We start from the raw sequence: 12,949 nt of genomic DNA, 5'->3' as shown, positions 1-12,949 counted from the left end.
ACATTGATTTTGTATCCTGCAACTTTGCTGAATTCATGTATCAGTTCTAGCAGACTTTTGGTGGAGTCTATCGGATTTTCCATGTATAATATCATGTCATCTGCAAAAAGCGAAAGCTTGACTTCGTCTTTGCCAATTTTGATGCCTTTGATTTCCTTTTGTTGTCTGATTGCTGATGCTAGAACTTCCAGCACTATATTAAACAACAGCGGTGACAGTGGCCATCCCTGTCGTGTTCCTGATCTCAGGGAAAAAGCTCTCAGTTTTTCCCCGTTGAGGATGATGTTAGCTGTGGGCTTTTCATAAATGGCCTTTATGATCTTTAAGTATGTTCCTTCTATCCCGACTTTCTCAAGGGTTTTTATTAAGAAAGGGTGCTGGATTTTGTCAAAGGCCTTTTCTGCATCGATTGACAGGATCATATGGTTCTTCTCTTTTTTTTTGTTAATGTGATGTATCACGTTGATGGATTTGCGAATGTTGAACCAGCCCTGCATCCCAGGAATGAATCCCACTTGATCATGGTGAATAATTCTTTTTATATGCTGTTGAATTCGATTTGCTAGTATCTTATTAAGAATTTTTGCATCCATATTCATCAGGGATATTGGCCTGTAGTTCTCTTTTTTTACTGGGTCTCTGTCTGGTTTAGGAATCAAAGTAATACTGGCTTCATAGAATGAGTCTGGAAGTTTTCCTTCCCTTTCTATTTCTTGGAATAGCTTGAGAAGGATAGGTATTATCTCTGCTTTAAATGTCTGGTAGAACTCCCCTGGGAAGCCATCTGGTCCTGGACTCTTATTTGTTGGGAGATTTTTGATAACCGATTCAATTTCTTCGCTGGTTATGGGTCTGTTCAAGCTTTCTATTTCCTCCTGATTGAGTTTTGGAAGAGTGTGGGTGTTTAGAAATTTGTCCATTTCTTCCAGGTTGTCCAATTTGCTGGCATATAATTTTTCATAGTATTCCCTGATAATTGTTTGTATCTCTGAGGGATTGGTTGTAATCATTCCATTTTCATTCATGATTTTATCTATTTGGGTCATCTCCCTTTTCTTTTTGAGAAGCCTGGCTAGAGGTTTGTCAATTTTGTTTATTTTTTCAAAAAACCAACTCTTGGTTTCGTTGATCTGCTCTACAGTTTTTTTAGATTCTATATTGTTTATTTCTGCTCTGATCTTTATTATTTCTCTTCTTCTGCTGGGTTTAGGCTGCCTTTGCTGTTCTGCTTCTATTTCCTTTAGGTGTGCTGTTAGATTTTGTATTTGGGATTTTTCTTGTTTCTTGAGATAGGCCTGGATTGCAATGTATTTTCCTCTCAGGACTGCCTTCGCTGCATCCTAAAGCGTTTGGATTGTTGTATTTTCATTTTCGTTTGTTTCCATGTATATTTTAATTTCTTCTCTAATTGCCTGGTTGACCCACTCATTCGTTAGTAGGGTGTTCTTTAACCTCCATGCTTTTGGAGGTTTTCCAGACTTTTTCCTGTGGTTGATTTCAAGCTTCATAGCATTGTGGTCTGAAAGTATGCATGGTATAATTTCAATTCTTGTAAACTTATGAAGGGCTGTTTTGTGACCCAGTATATGATCTATCTTGGAGAATGTTCCATGTGCACTCGAGAAGAAAGTATATTCTGTTGCTTTGGGATGCAGAGTTCTAAATATATCTGTCAAGTCCATCTGATCCAATGTATCATTCAGGGCCCTTGTTTCTTTATTGACTGTGTGTCTAGATGATCTATCCATTTCTGTAAGTGGGGTGTTAAAGTCCCCTGCAATGACCACATTCTTATCAATAAGGTTGCTTATGTTTATGAGTAATTGTTTTATATATCTGGGGGCTCGGGTATTTGGCACATAGACATTTATAATAGTTAGCTCTTCCTGGTGGATAGACCCTGTGATTATTATATAATGCCCTTCTTCATCTCTTGTTACAGCCTTTAATTTAAAGTCTAGTTTGTCTGATATAAGTATGGCTACTCCAGCTTTCTTTTGACTTCCAGGAGCATGATAAATAGTTCTCCATCCCCTCACTCTCAATCTAAAGGTGTCCTCAGATCTAAAATGAGTCTCTTGTAGACAGCAAATAGATGGGTCTTGTTTTTTTATCCATTCTGATACCCTATGTCTTTTAGTTGGCGCATTTAATCCATTTACATTCAGTGTTATTATAGAAAGATATGGGTTTAGAGTCATTGTGATGTCTGTATGTTTTATGCTTGTAGTGATGTCTCTGGTACTTTGTCTCACAGGATCCCCCTTAGGATCTCTTGTAGGGCTGGTTTCGTGGTGACAAATTCCTTCAGTTTTTGTTTGTTTGGGAAGACCTTTATCTCTCCTTCTATTCTAAATGACAGACTTGCTGGATAAAGGATTCTCGGCTGCATATTTTTTCTGTTTAGCACACTGTAGATATCGTGCCAAGCCTTTCTGGCCTGCCAAGTTTCAAAGGAGAGATCAGTCACGAGTCTTATAGGTCTCCCTTTATAAGTGAGGGCACGTTTATCCCTTGCTGCTTTCAGAATTTTCTCTTTATCCTTGTATTTTGCCAGTTTCACTATGATATGTCGTGCAGAAGATCGATTCAAGTTACGTCTGAAGGGAGTTCTCTGTGCCTCTTGGATTTCAATGCCTTTTTCCTTCCCCAGTTCAGGGAAGTTCTCAGCTATAATTTGTTCAAGTACCCCTTCAGCACCTTTCCCTCTCTCTTCCTCCTCTGGGATACCAATTATGCGTATATTATTTTTTTTTAGTGTATCACTTAGTTCTCTAATTTTCCCCTCATACTCCTGGATTTTTTTATCTCTCTTTCTTTCAGCTTCCTCTTTCTCCATAACTTTATCTTCTAGTTCACCTATTCTCTCCTCTGCCTCTTCAAGCCGAGCCATCGTGGATTCCATTTTGTTTTGCATTTCGTTTAAAGCGTTTTTCAACTCCTCGTGACTGTTCCTTAGTCCCTCGATCTTTGTGGCAAGAGATTCTCTGCTGTCCTGTATACTGTTTTCAAGCCCAGCGATTAATTTTATGACTATTATTCTAAATTCACTTTCTGTTATATTATTTAAATCCTTTTTGATCAGTTCATTAGCTGTTGTTATTTCCTGGAGATTCTTCTGAGGGGAATTCTTCCGTTTGGTCATTTTGGAGAGTCCCTTGCGTGGTGAGGACCTGCAGTGCACTTCCCCTGTGCTGTGGTGTGTAACTGGAGTTAGTGGGCGGGGCCGCAGTCCGACCCGATGTCTGCCCCCAGCCCACTGCTGGGGCCACAGTCAGACTGGTGTGTGCCTTCTCTTCCCCTCTCCTAGGGGCGGGATTCACTGTGGGGTGGCGTGTCCCGTCTGGGCTACTTGCACACTGCCAGGCTTGTGTTGCTGGGGATCTGGCGTATTAGCTGGGGTGGGTAGGCAAGGTGCACGGGGGGTGGAGGGGCAGGCTTAGCTCGCTTCTCCTTAGGTGATCCACTCCAGGAGGAGCCCTGTGGCAGCGGGAGGGAGTCAGATCCGCTGCCGGAGGTTTGGCTCCGCAGAAGCACAGAGTTGGGTGTTTGCGCGGAGCGAGCAAGTTCCCTGGCAGGAACTGGTTCCCTTTGGGATTTTGGCTGGGGGATGGGCGGGGGAGATGGCGCTGGCGCCTTTGTTCCCCGCCAAGCTGAGCTCTGCCGTCCGGGGGCTCAGCAGCTCTCCCTCCCTTTGTCCTCCAGCCTTCCCGCTTTCCGAGCAGAGCTGTTAACTTATGACCTCCCAGACGCTAAGTCGCGCTTGCTGTCGGAACACAGTCCGTCCGGCCCCTCCGCTTTTGCCAGCCAGACTCGGGGGCTCTGCTTGGCCGGCGAGCCGCCCCTCCGCCCCGGCTCCCTCCCGCCAGTCCGTGGAGCGCGCACCGCCTCGCCGCCCTTCCTACCCTCTTCCGTGGGCCTCTCGTCTGCGCTTGACTCCGGAGACTCCCTTCTGCTAATCCTCTGGCGGTTTTCTGGGTTCTTTAGGCAGGTGTAGGTGGAATCTAAGTGATCGGCAGGACGCGTTGTGAGCCCCGCGTCCTCCTACGCCGGCATCTTCCGGAACCCCATAATTTTAAATATTAACATTAGAAATAAAGACCTTAAGTCATTCACTTACGGTTCCACTTCAGAAAGCTAAGAAAAGAATAAGATAAACCCAAATAAGTGAAAGGAAGAAAATAATAAAGATAAGAGCAGAGACGACTGTTACAATATAAGAAAGATAAACTGCAAATTACCAATATTGGGAATGAAGGAGGAGGTTTATCACACAGATCCTACAGACTTTAAAAGCATAATAGAATATGGACAACTTTATGTCAGCAAGTGTAACAATATAGGTGAAATAGAAATTTTGACTAAAAAATAACTGATCAAAAAATAATACAAGAAGAAATAGAAAATCTGAATATCCTTATATATCTCTAATAGAAATTGTGATATCAGAACAAGTTTATAAAGACCGTTTCAGGCCCCAATGGGTGAATTCTGTCAAATAGTCAAGGGAAAAAATAGAAAAGTTTTATAAATCTTTTTTCAGGGATAGAGAATGGAGGATTCCTTCTCAACTTGTTTTATGAAGCCAGTGTATATTTTTTATACATTTTATTTTAATGTTTATTTATTTATTTTGAGAGAGAGAGAAAGAGAGCACAAGCAGGGGAGGGTGGGGCAGAGAGAGAGAAAGAGACTTCCAAGCAGGCTCCATACTGTCAGCTCAGAACACAATTTGGGGCTCAATCCCATGAACCATGAAATCATGACCTGAGCTGCAGTCAAGAGTCAGACGCTCAACCAACTGAACCATTCAGGCACCCCAAAGCCGGCATAATTCTGTTATCAAATCCTGAAAAAGAAGGGATTAGAAATCCCTCATGAAAATAGATGTAAAATTCTTAAACAAATATTAGCAAATCGTTGTAGCAGTATATAAAAAAAGTTAATACATTATGACAAAGTAGGATGCTTTAATATTCAAAAATCATTTGGTATAATTCACCATATCAGTAACAGTTGAGAAAAATCATATGATAATTTATGTTAGAAGCAGGTAAAACATTTGACAAAATTTAACCAACCATTTATGATTAAAACTCTCAGCAAATTGAGAATATTAAATAAGAATTTAATATTAAAGAATATTAAAGAATTAATATTAAAGAATTTTTCAAAACTGTAAAGGACATATGTAGTAAATCAAACATCATACTTAATATCACACTGAATTGTTTTCAACTAAAATCAGAAAAAAGCCCAGAATGTGGGCTTTCACCACCTGTTGTATATCATCCTGAATGTTGTAGCCATTCCAATAAACCAAAGGAAATCAAAAGGCATAAAGATAAGAAAAGAAGTAAAACTCTGTATCTGACAAAATTTTTTTTAAGAAAATCCTAGAGGAATTAAGCAACTATTACTAGAACTAATAAAATTATCAAGGTTGCAGGAGACAATAGTAATATATAAAAAGCCATTTATTAATATATATTAGCAGCAAACAATTGGAAGGTTGAGTGAATGAATCCCTTCCATTTATATTGGTTTCCAGAAACATAAACAAATGAATCTAAAGATATCCAAGACCTTTACCGTAAAAACTGGAAAGCATTGCTGGGAGAACTTACCACCTAACTGGAGACATACACCTGTTCACAGATTGGATGAGTCAGTATTGTTCAAAGGGCAAAATTGATTTTGATATTGGGCATAATCAAGTTTAAAACATTTTCTCTTTGAAAGACCTGGTAACAGAGCAGAAAGCCAAACACTAAGAGAAAGTATTTGTAAAATATTCATCAAACTATTAAGCAAAATATTTCTTTAAAGTTTATTTGTTTATTTTGAGAGAGAGAGAGAGTGAGTGAGCAAGCACATGAGCAGGGAAGGGGCAGAGAGAGAAAGAGAATCTCAAGCAGGCTTTATACTAACAGTATGGGGCCATACACGGGGCTAGAACCCACGAACTGTGAGATCATGACCTGAACCGAAACCAAGAATCAGACGCTTAACCAACTGAGCCACCCAGGTGTCCCATGTTATGGAAGGTATTTAAAGAACGCTTTCTAGTTGTTAACGTGATGACAAAGAACAGTTTATATAATGGGAGTAAGATTTGAACAGACTTTCAGCACTCAAGATGTTATTGGTCAGTAAGCACATGAAAAGATGCATATCATCATTATTCATTAGGAAAAATAAAATGTAAAATGAAGACAACCCACTATACACCAATTAGATTGGCTGAAATAAAAATGAGCATTGTGAACCATCTGGAACTCTTTGTATACTGTTGGTGGGAATGTAAAAATTATACAACTTTGGAAATAACTTGGAAATTCCTGAAAAAGTATGACATGCACTTACCATGTGACACAGCCATTCCTCCCTAAGTTTTTCCTTAGAGAAACGCAAATATATGGCTATGCAGAGACTTTTATGTGGATGTATTTGGCAGCTTATTTGTATAGCCCCAAGATGATCACAACTCAACTGTTCATAAATAATTAAACCGTAATTAAACAAATTATGATCTATCTGTATAATATAATACTAGTCAGTCATCAAAGATCTGAATTATTGATAAAATGCAACGTAATGGATGAATATTGTAATCACTACACCAAGTGAAGAAAGTCAGATAAAGAGTACTTACTGTATAATTACAACTATATAAAACGTTAGAATATGCAGAGTACTATATTGTGACAGATTCCTCATTGCCTGGAGAAGGGAGTGGGAATGAGGAGGGAATGATTGTAACAACAAATTCCAAAAGGATATGAAGAAACTTAAGGAAAAAATAGAAAAATTTTTTATATTCATAGTTTAATAGTAGTTTAATCTCTATATGATAGACATCCAGCTACTACTTGGAGTTGTCCATCAGAGACCTTCTACTTTAGGAACTTATGAAAGTCATTATAGCCTTGAGAGGATTGTACTACTCTACATGTTCTGGACATCCATAGCCATCCTAGCTGAGAATAAATTCTATTGCTGTTAGTGTTTTAGCCTGGAAATATATTATTTTGAATCTTTTTTTTTTTTAAAAAATACTTCTTTTACTTTGAGATTCTGAAGAGTATTGTGATTTCTGTGGAATCTTATTAAATGTCATGTTGTCGCTCAAGTCCGAACTCTCGAATATCTTTATCAGATATCCACTTTGTTTGGAACAGAAGTCAGGTTTTGTTGTTGTTTTTAAATATAAACTGGTTCTAAGCAAAGTCATCACATAGGTTTTGGTCTGGTATTTCTTTCTCATGCCTGCTCACTCTCTTTGTCCTTAAACCTCCATCACCTGGCTCCCAAGGCCTCCTTGCTGCTCCCCAGATACCAAGATCTTTTTTTTTTTTTTTTTTTGAGAATTAAACCAAGGCTGAGTGAACCTCATGCCTCAAGAATGCCTTTACCCAAAATGTGATAATTCTTATCTTTTCATTTAATTCCAACTTTATCTTCTTGGTAAGTCCTCATAAACCAGCTCTGTTTAATTGTTATCAGCTTCTATAACCAAAGCTGATCACAAGGTTGTTGGGAAGTTTCAGATATTTATGAAATATGTGAAAATACCTTGTAAATTCTGAAATATTATAGGAATGCCAACTGTGTTAGTTTTTAGATTGACTCCAATACAAAATGTGATACCCTCTTTGTAAATTGTTATGAGTATCTCTGGTAGAATGTAGCAGTCTTCCAGAGGGCTAGGAAGCCACAAAACAGTGTAACACTTTGAAGAATCATTATGTATTTAGAGGTTTGGTAAAGAGTTGATACTGTTTTATAACCTAAATTTTAATGATAAAAACATGAGATTCCAGATAAACCTCTCTCTTGTGAGTGGTTGCTCTAGCATAGGCTTCCAGACTCCCTCTGGATTTTCACAATTACAAAAGATGGCTTGATTTTTCTCTCCAATTGCAGAATAATACTGAGTACTACAAGCGCAATAGTACATATACTACATACCCCAACCAGAAATGAGGAGAACAAGGATGAATAAGATAAACACACTGTGGGGGAGTGAGAATGTCCTGTCTCCTCAAGGTCCTTCTGGTGGACTAAGAATCAAGTTGACATGAGACAGATTAACAGGAGAAAATAAAATCTAACAGTGTAAATATGGGGAATCCACACAGACATGGAAATTCCCATGACAGGCAAAATGAGTTATATATACCATTTTGGACTAAGGAGAAAGTCTGGGACTTCAGAGAAAATGAATGCAATTTATAGGAAGATGATAAAGAGTAATTGTCTAGTAAGCTAATGTTTACTGGGCCACTTAGAAACCATGGGACTTAGAGGACTTTGATCAAACAGGCCTTGATAGGTTCTTCCCTATCTACCATGTCTAGTTCATATCATAATGTAGTTCTTTGTGGTGATAATTCTCTTCCTAGTGCAGGTCCTCTACCTAAATTCTTTGAGGCAGTTGTGGGGGAGGCAGAGAGCTTTTCGTGAATCTGCTGGCATTGGTTTTTTTGATTGTTATTTAATTTAAAATAATCTTCATGCCAAAGTGGCTCGGCTCATCATGGGGTGGCCTGCCCTTGGCCCATACAACATGAGAAGGCCATGCCTTTCTTAATGCATCTGTTGAAATCCACAGATAAAGAGCAAATCTTGAAAGTGTCTTTACAGAAATGACACATTACATACAAGACAACCAAAATTTGATTATTAGCTCACTTCTTCTGAGTATAGAGAGCAGAAGAATATAACATCTTTAAATGGGGAAAAAATACAGCTTCTCAACCCAGAATTCTAAATTTAAAAAAAATACATGTGTATGAATAAATATTAAATAAAGACATTTTCACATAAAAGAATCTATCACCTGTAGAACTGCACTACAAGAAATCCTAAAGGAAGTCCCTCATACTGAAGGGAAACCAGATGTTTGATCTTTTTTTTTTTTTCATATGAAATTTATTGTCAAGTTGGTTTCCATACAACACCCAGTGCTCATCCCATCAGGTGCATTCCTCAATACCCCACACCCACACTCCTCTCCCTCCTACCCCCCCATCAACCCTCAGTTTTCTCTCAGTTCTTAAGAGTCTCTTATGTTTTGTGATCATCTTTTTAAATGTTTCTTGGCCATTGAGTTTGCTCTTTTGTGAATTGGCAATTCAAATCGTTTACATTAGTTTGTATTTTCCTGATTATTAATAAGGTTGAGCAGTTTTTAAATGTTTATTGGTCAATGAATTTGTTTTACTAATTGATAATTCATATCATTTACACAGTTTTTCTGTTAAATTTCTTAGCAATTCCAAGAGCTTCCCTTAGGCACTATGAATACAAACCCTGAATTTGTAATGTAGTTATTTGCCTGTATGGCATCTGTTACCAAAAATGTTCAATCTTTCTTGATGAAATATTATCTCTAGGTCTTTTTTTTATTTTCTGGGTATCCTGCCTTATAAAAAGAGTATAATGGGCCCCTAAAATACAGACATCCATGTGTATCCTAAAATTTCATTTATGATTTTTATTTTTAAAATTAATGACTCAATATAACACCGCCTTTTTTGTGAGTGGTTATTCCATCTGTTTGGTTTTTTGTGTTTGGAAAGGATAGTGCTTCTTGAGTCCTTTTTTTTTGTGTCATGGACCTCTTTGAGAATCCAACAAAAGCTATGAGCCTGTTCCCTAGAACAATGTGTATATCCACTAAATTTTGCATATACTATCAGAAGCTTTTATACATTGTAGCCAGTGTATAAGATTCTTGATTCCATTTTAAGGAAATAATTTCTTCTTAAATATCATTTTTTTTGTTTATCCATTAGAGTCATATCAGAAGTTTTGACACTGGTATATTAATTAATTTGATTTATTATTGCTTAGATACAAAGCCTGCAAGTAGTTGATGTATTTCATTCATTCATTCATTCATTCATTTATTCATTCATTCATTCATTTATTTTTAATGTTTGTTTATTTTTGAGAGAGACAGAGACAGCGTGCGAGCTGGGGTGGGGTAGAGAGAGGAGACACAGAGTCCGAAGCAGGCTTCAGGCTCCAGCTGCCAGCACAGAGCCCGATGTAGGATTCAACTCATGAACCGTGAAACCATGACCTGAGCTGAAGTCAAACACTCAACCAACTGAGCCGCTCAGGCACCCCACTGTATTTGAAAATATAGTGTGCAACTCTGTATGTAGGGCAGACCCAGGATAAATTCATTGTCATATTAGGCATTATTGTGGGTCTCTGTATCAACTATGGTGAACTAAACTACTATGTCAGTTCCTAGAACTCATTGCCATTCAAGGGCCTTCGACACTATAAGTATTTAACACAGTTGAATAATGAGAGTTTTTGTTCCTAGGGATGATTTTCATTAACCCTTGCGCCTTTATCTTAACTGTTTTACCAAAGTTACCCAATTCTCTTTAATGTGTTTAGTCACTGTTCTCTTTAACCTTAAAAATTATGTTTATTCTAAAATTAAAGGAGCCTGTAGAATTCTCTTTTTAATATAATAGAGTTTCAGTTTTCCCTTAGCCAATAAATTGATATATTTCATCTTTCTATAAGGCATTTCCAGGAACATAAAACCATCTTTGCCATTTTGGGTTTTAGGTATGTGAAACTAGAGGAAGAATAGGTTTTATGCTCCTTTTTTATCCTGTTTATTCATAGTTTTTATTGCTAAGTTATGTTCAGTTTTCAGTAAGGAAGTAGAATTTGGCATTACTGTCTAAGAGCACACCATTGAGTTTAGACAAAACTAGATTTGTATTTTTTGTACCACTCATTTTTAATTTTTCTGAGTCCCCCGATTTTTATTTTTATCTTTATGCAAAATTAGACTGGGTAAGGATTATGCTTTATATGCAAAGGCTTTTTTTTTGTTTGCTTGTTTTTAAGTTTTTGACAAAAGTCTTTTCTCTTTTTTGAAATTGAGTTTTAATGATTAGTGATAACCTGCATACCAAATGAGCTAGCCTTTTAAAATATATATTCACTTAGAGCTCTTTGGTGTTCAACATGGAGTAGTAATCACTTGTTGAAATTCCATTCTCTTGCTTGATTTCCATTGAAATTGTATACCCATGGTTTTCTTCTACCTACCTTTATGATTACTCTTCTCTCTCCTAATACCTTGCAAAACAAGTCCTTCTTCGCTAACTGGATAGAGCCTTTCGATGCCCCTACATCATCTCCTGCACTTGGCTATTGCTCTTACTCTTCTTAAGACTGCAGTGGCTTTTTGCATCCACTTAAATCATGTCTCTTCTTTAGAAATGTATCGGCTTGAGGCTTCTCTCAGCCTCTCCAATCCAAGTAAATCTCCTATGTGATTGGTTATAGAGTAAATGAGAAAATAGATGTGAAATTAAGTTTTAAACAGTGAAACATTACATTTTTGGTATTCATTAGGGATTCGATACACAAGATATTATTGATATTCAGTCATCTTCATACATAGTGTATATAAAGCTGCCTCACATGGTGCTCATCTTTAAGAAAGTTTTAAAGTTTTATTGGGATATACTTACATCCAATGAACTGCACATGTTTAAATTAACGCTAGGATATTTGACATATGTACACCCATGAAACCATTCTCAGAATCAAGATAATGCATACATCCATCATCCTCAAAAGTTTCTTTATGCCACTTCATAATCCTCCATTTTACTTCTTACCCCATCCCAGGCAGCCAGTAATTCTGTCATTATGGATACTTGTCATTTGCTAAGATTTTGTATAAATAGAATCATACAGTTGTATTCTGTGTTTCTGTCTCTCCTTTTTTTTTTTTTTTTTTTTTTTAAACCTAGCTTCTTTCATTCAGCATAATTATTTTCAGGTTAGGTCATGTTTTTCATGAATCCGTAGTTGATTTCTTTTTATTGATAGATATTCTGTTGCATGCATATACTACATATTATTTGTCCCCTTCCTGGTGAAGATTTGAGATTTTTTTCCAGTTGTGGATTATTACAGAAAAACTGCTATGAACATTTGTGTTCTGTCTTCGTGTGGATATAGACTTTCATTTTTCTTGGGGAAACAAGAGTGCAATGGCTGGATCCTATGGTAGATGTATGTCTTTTTCAGAAACCACCAAACTATTCTACATTTTGCATTCTGATCAGCAGTAAATGAGAGTTTCATCTTTGCCAATATTGTTATGGTTAGGCTTTTTGATTTTAGACATTTTAATAGGGGGGTAGTGATAGCTTTCATTGGCAGTTTTCAGTACAGCTTGAAGGATAAGAATTGAATATTTATCTTCATATTTTTTTATTTTTTTAAAACCTTTGAATTTGGCAAGTCTGAATTCTGTGATAGTAACTTTCTCCTTTGAAAATAAAAATATGTTTATAGTTTATGTCTGTGTTTGCTTGGCACATTAATTATGCACATACTTAGTGCCATTCATACATAATTATTGAAGGGTAACAGTTAAAGGAAATAAGAAATAGTGACAATAAAAGCATCAGTTCTCTTAAATAAATTAACTTTATGCCCTTAGAAGTATCTAGAAGTTGTTTTCTTTGGTGTATGCTTTCCTTATTTGTCAGTTTTAATTGTTTAAGAAGAAGTAAATCTTTTTTCAAAATACGGTTTGCAATAAAATTGTTTCTTTTTAGGGAGAACTCATTCTTGATTATGAAAGACAAAAGAATTTGAACTAAAATTTTTCTAAGAGGTGTTTTGTAAGATCTCTAGCCATTAGATGTTTTTTTTTAAGCAAAAGAGCTATAACCTGAGATTTGAGACTTCATCACACAAAAAGCAGGAGAAAACTGTAACCTAAGTACTGTTTTATATCAAATAAGGGTTGACAACAGTGTTTTTATGCATCTGTTCTGCCCACATAAGAAGCCAGCTTTATCATCTGGATGTGTCCTGGGGCTGAAACTTCTTATAAATATGAGAATTTTACCCTTTTTTTTTTTTTTAATGGCAAGCAGAATATGGT

At 36.8% G+C, this 12,949-nt stretch overlaps 1 protein-coding gene across 11 annotated transcripts in view; it reads left to right on the top strand.

Annotated features, from left to right (window-relative positions):
* Positions 1 to 12,949, top strand: part of VPS13B (vacuolar protein sorting 13 homolog B) — an 805,502-nt gene that overhangs the window by 430,360 nt on the left and 362,193 nt on the right. The window lies entirely within an intron of this gene.

The sequence above is a fragment of the Panthera uncia genome, chromosome F2 (genome assembly GCF_023721935.1).
Source record: "Panthera uncia isolate 11264 chromosome F2, Puncia_PCG_1.0, whole genome shotgun sequence".
NCBI lineage: Eukaryota > Metazoa > Chordata > Mammalia > Carnivora > Felidae > Panthera > Panthera uncia.
Note: the sequence above shows the minus strand (reverse complement) of the source record. Positions and strands in the feature narration are given on the sequence as shown.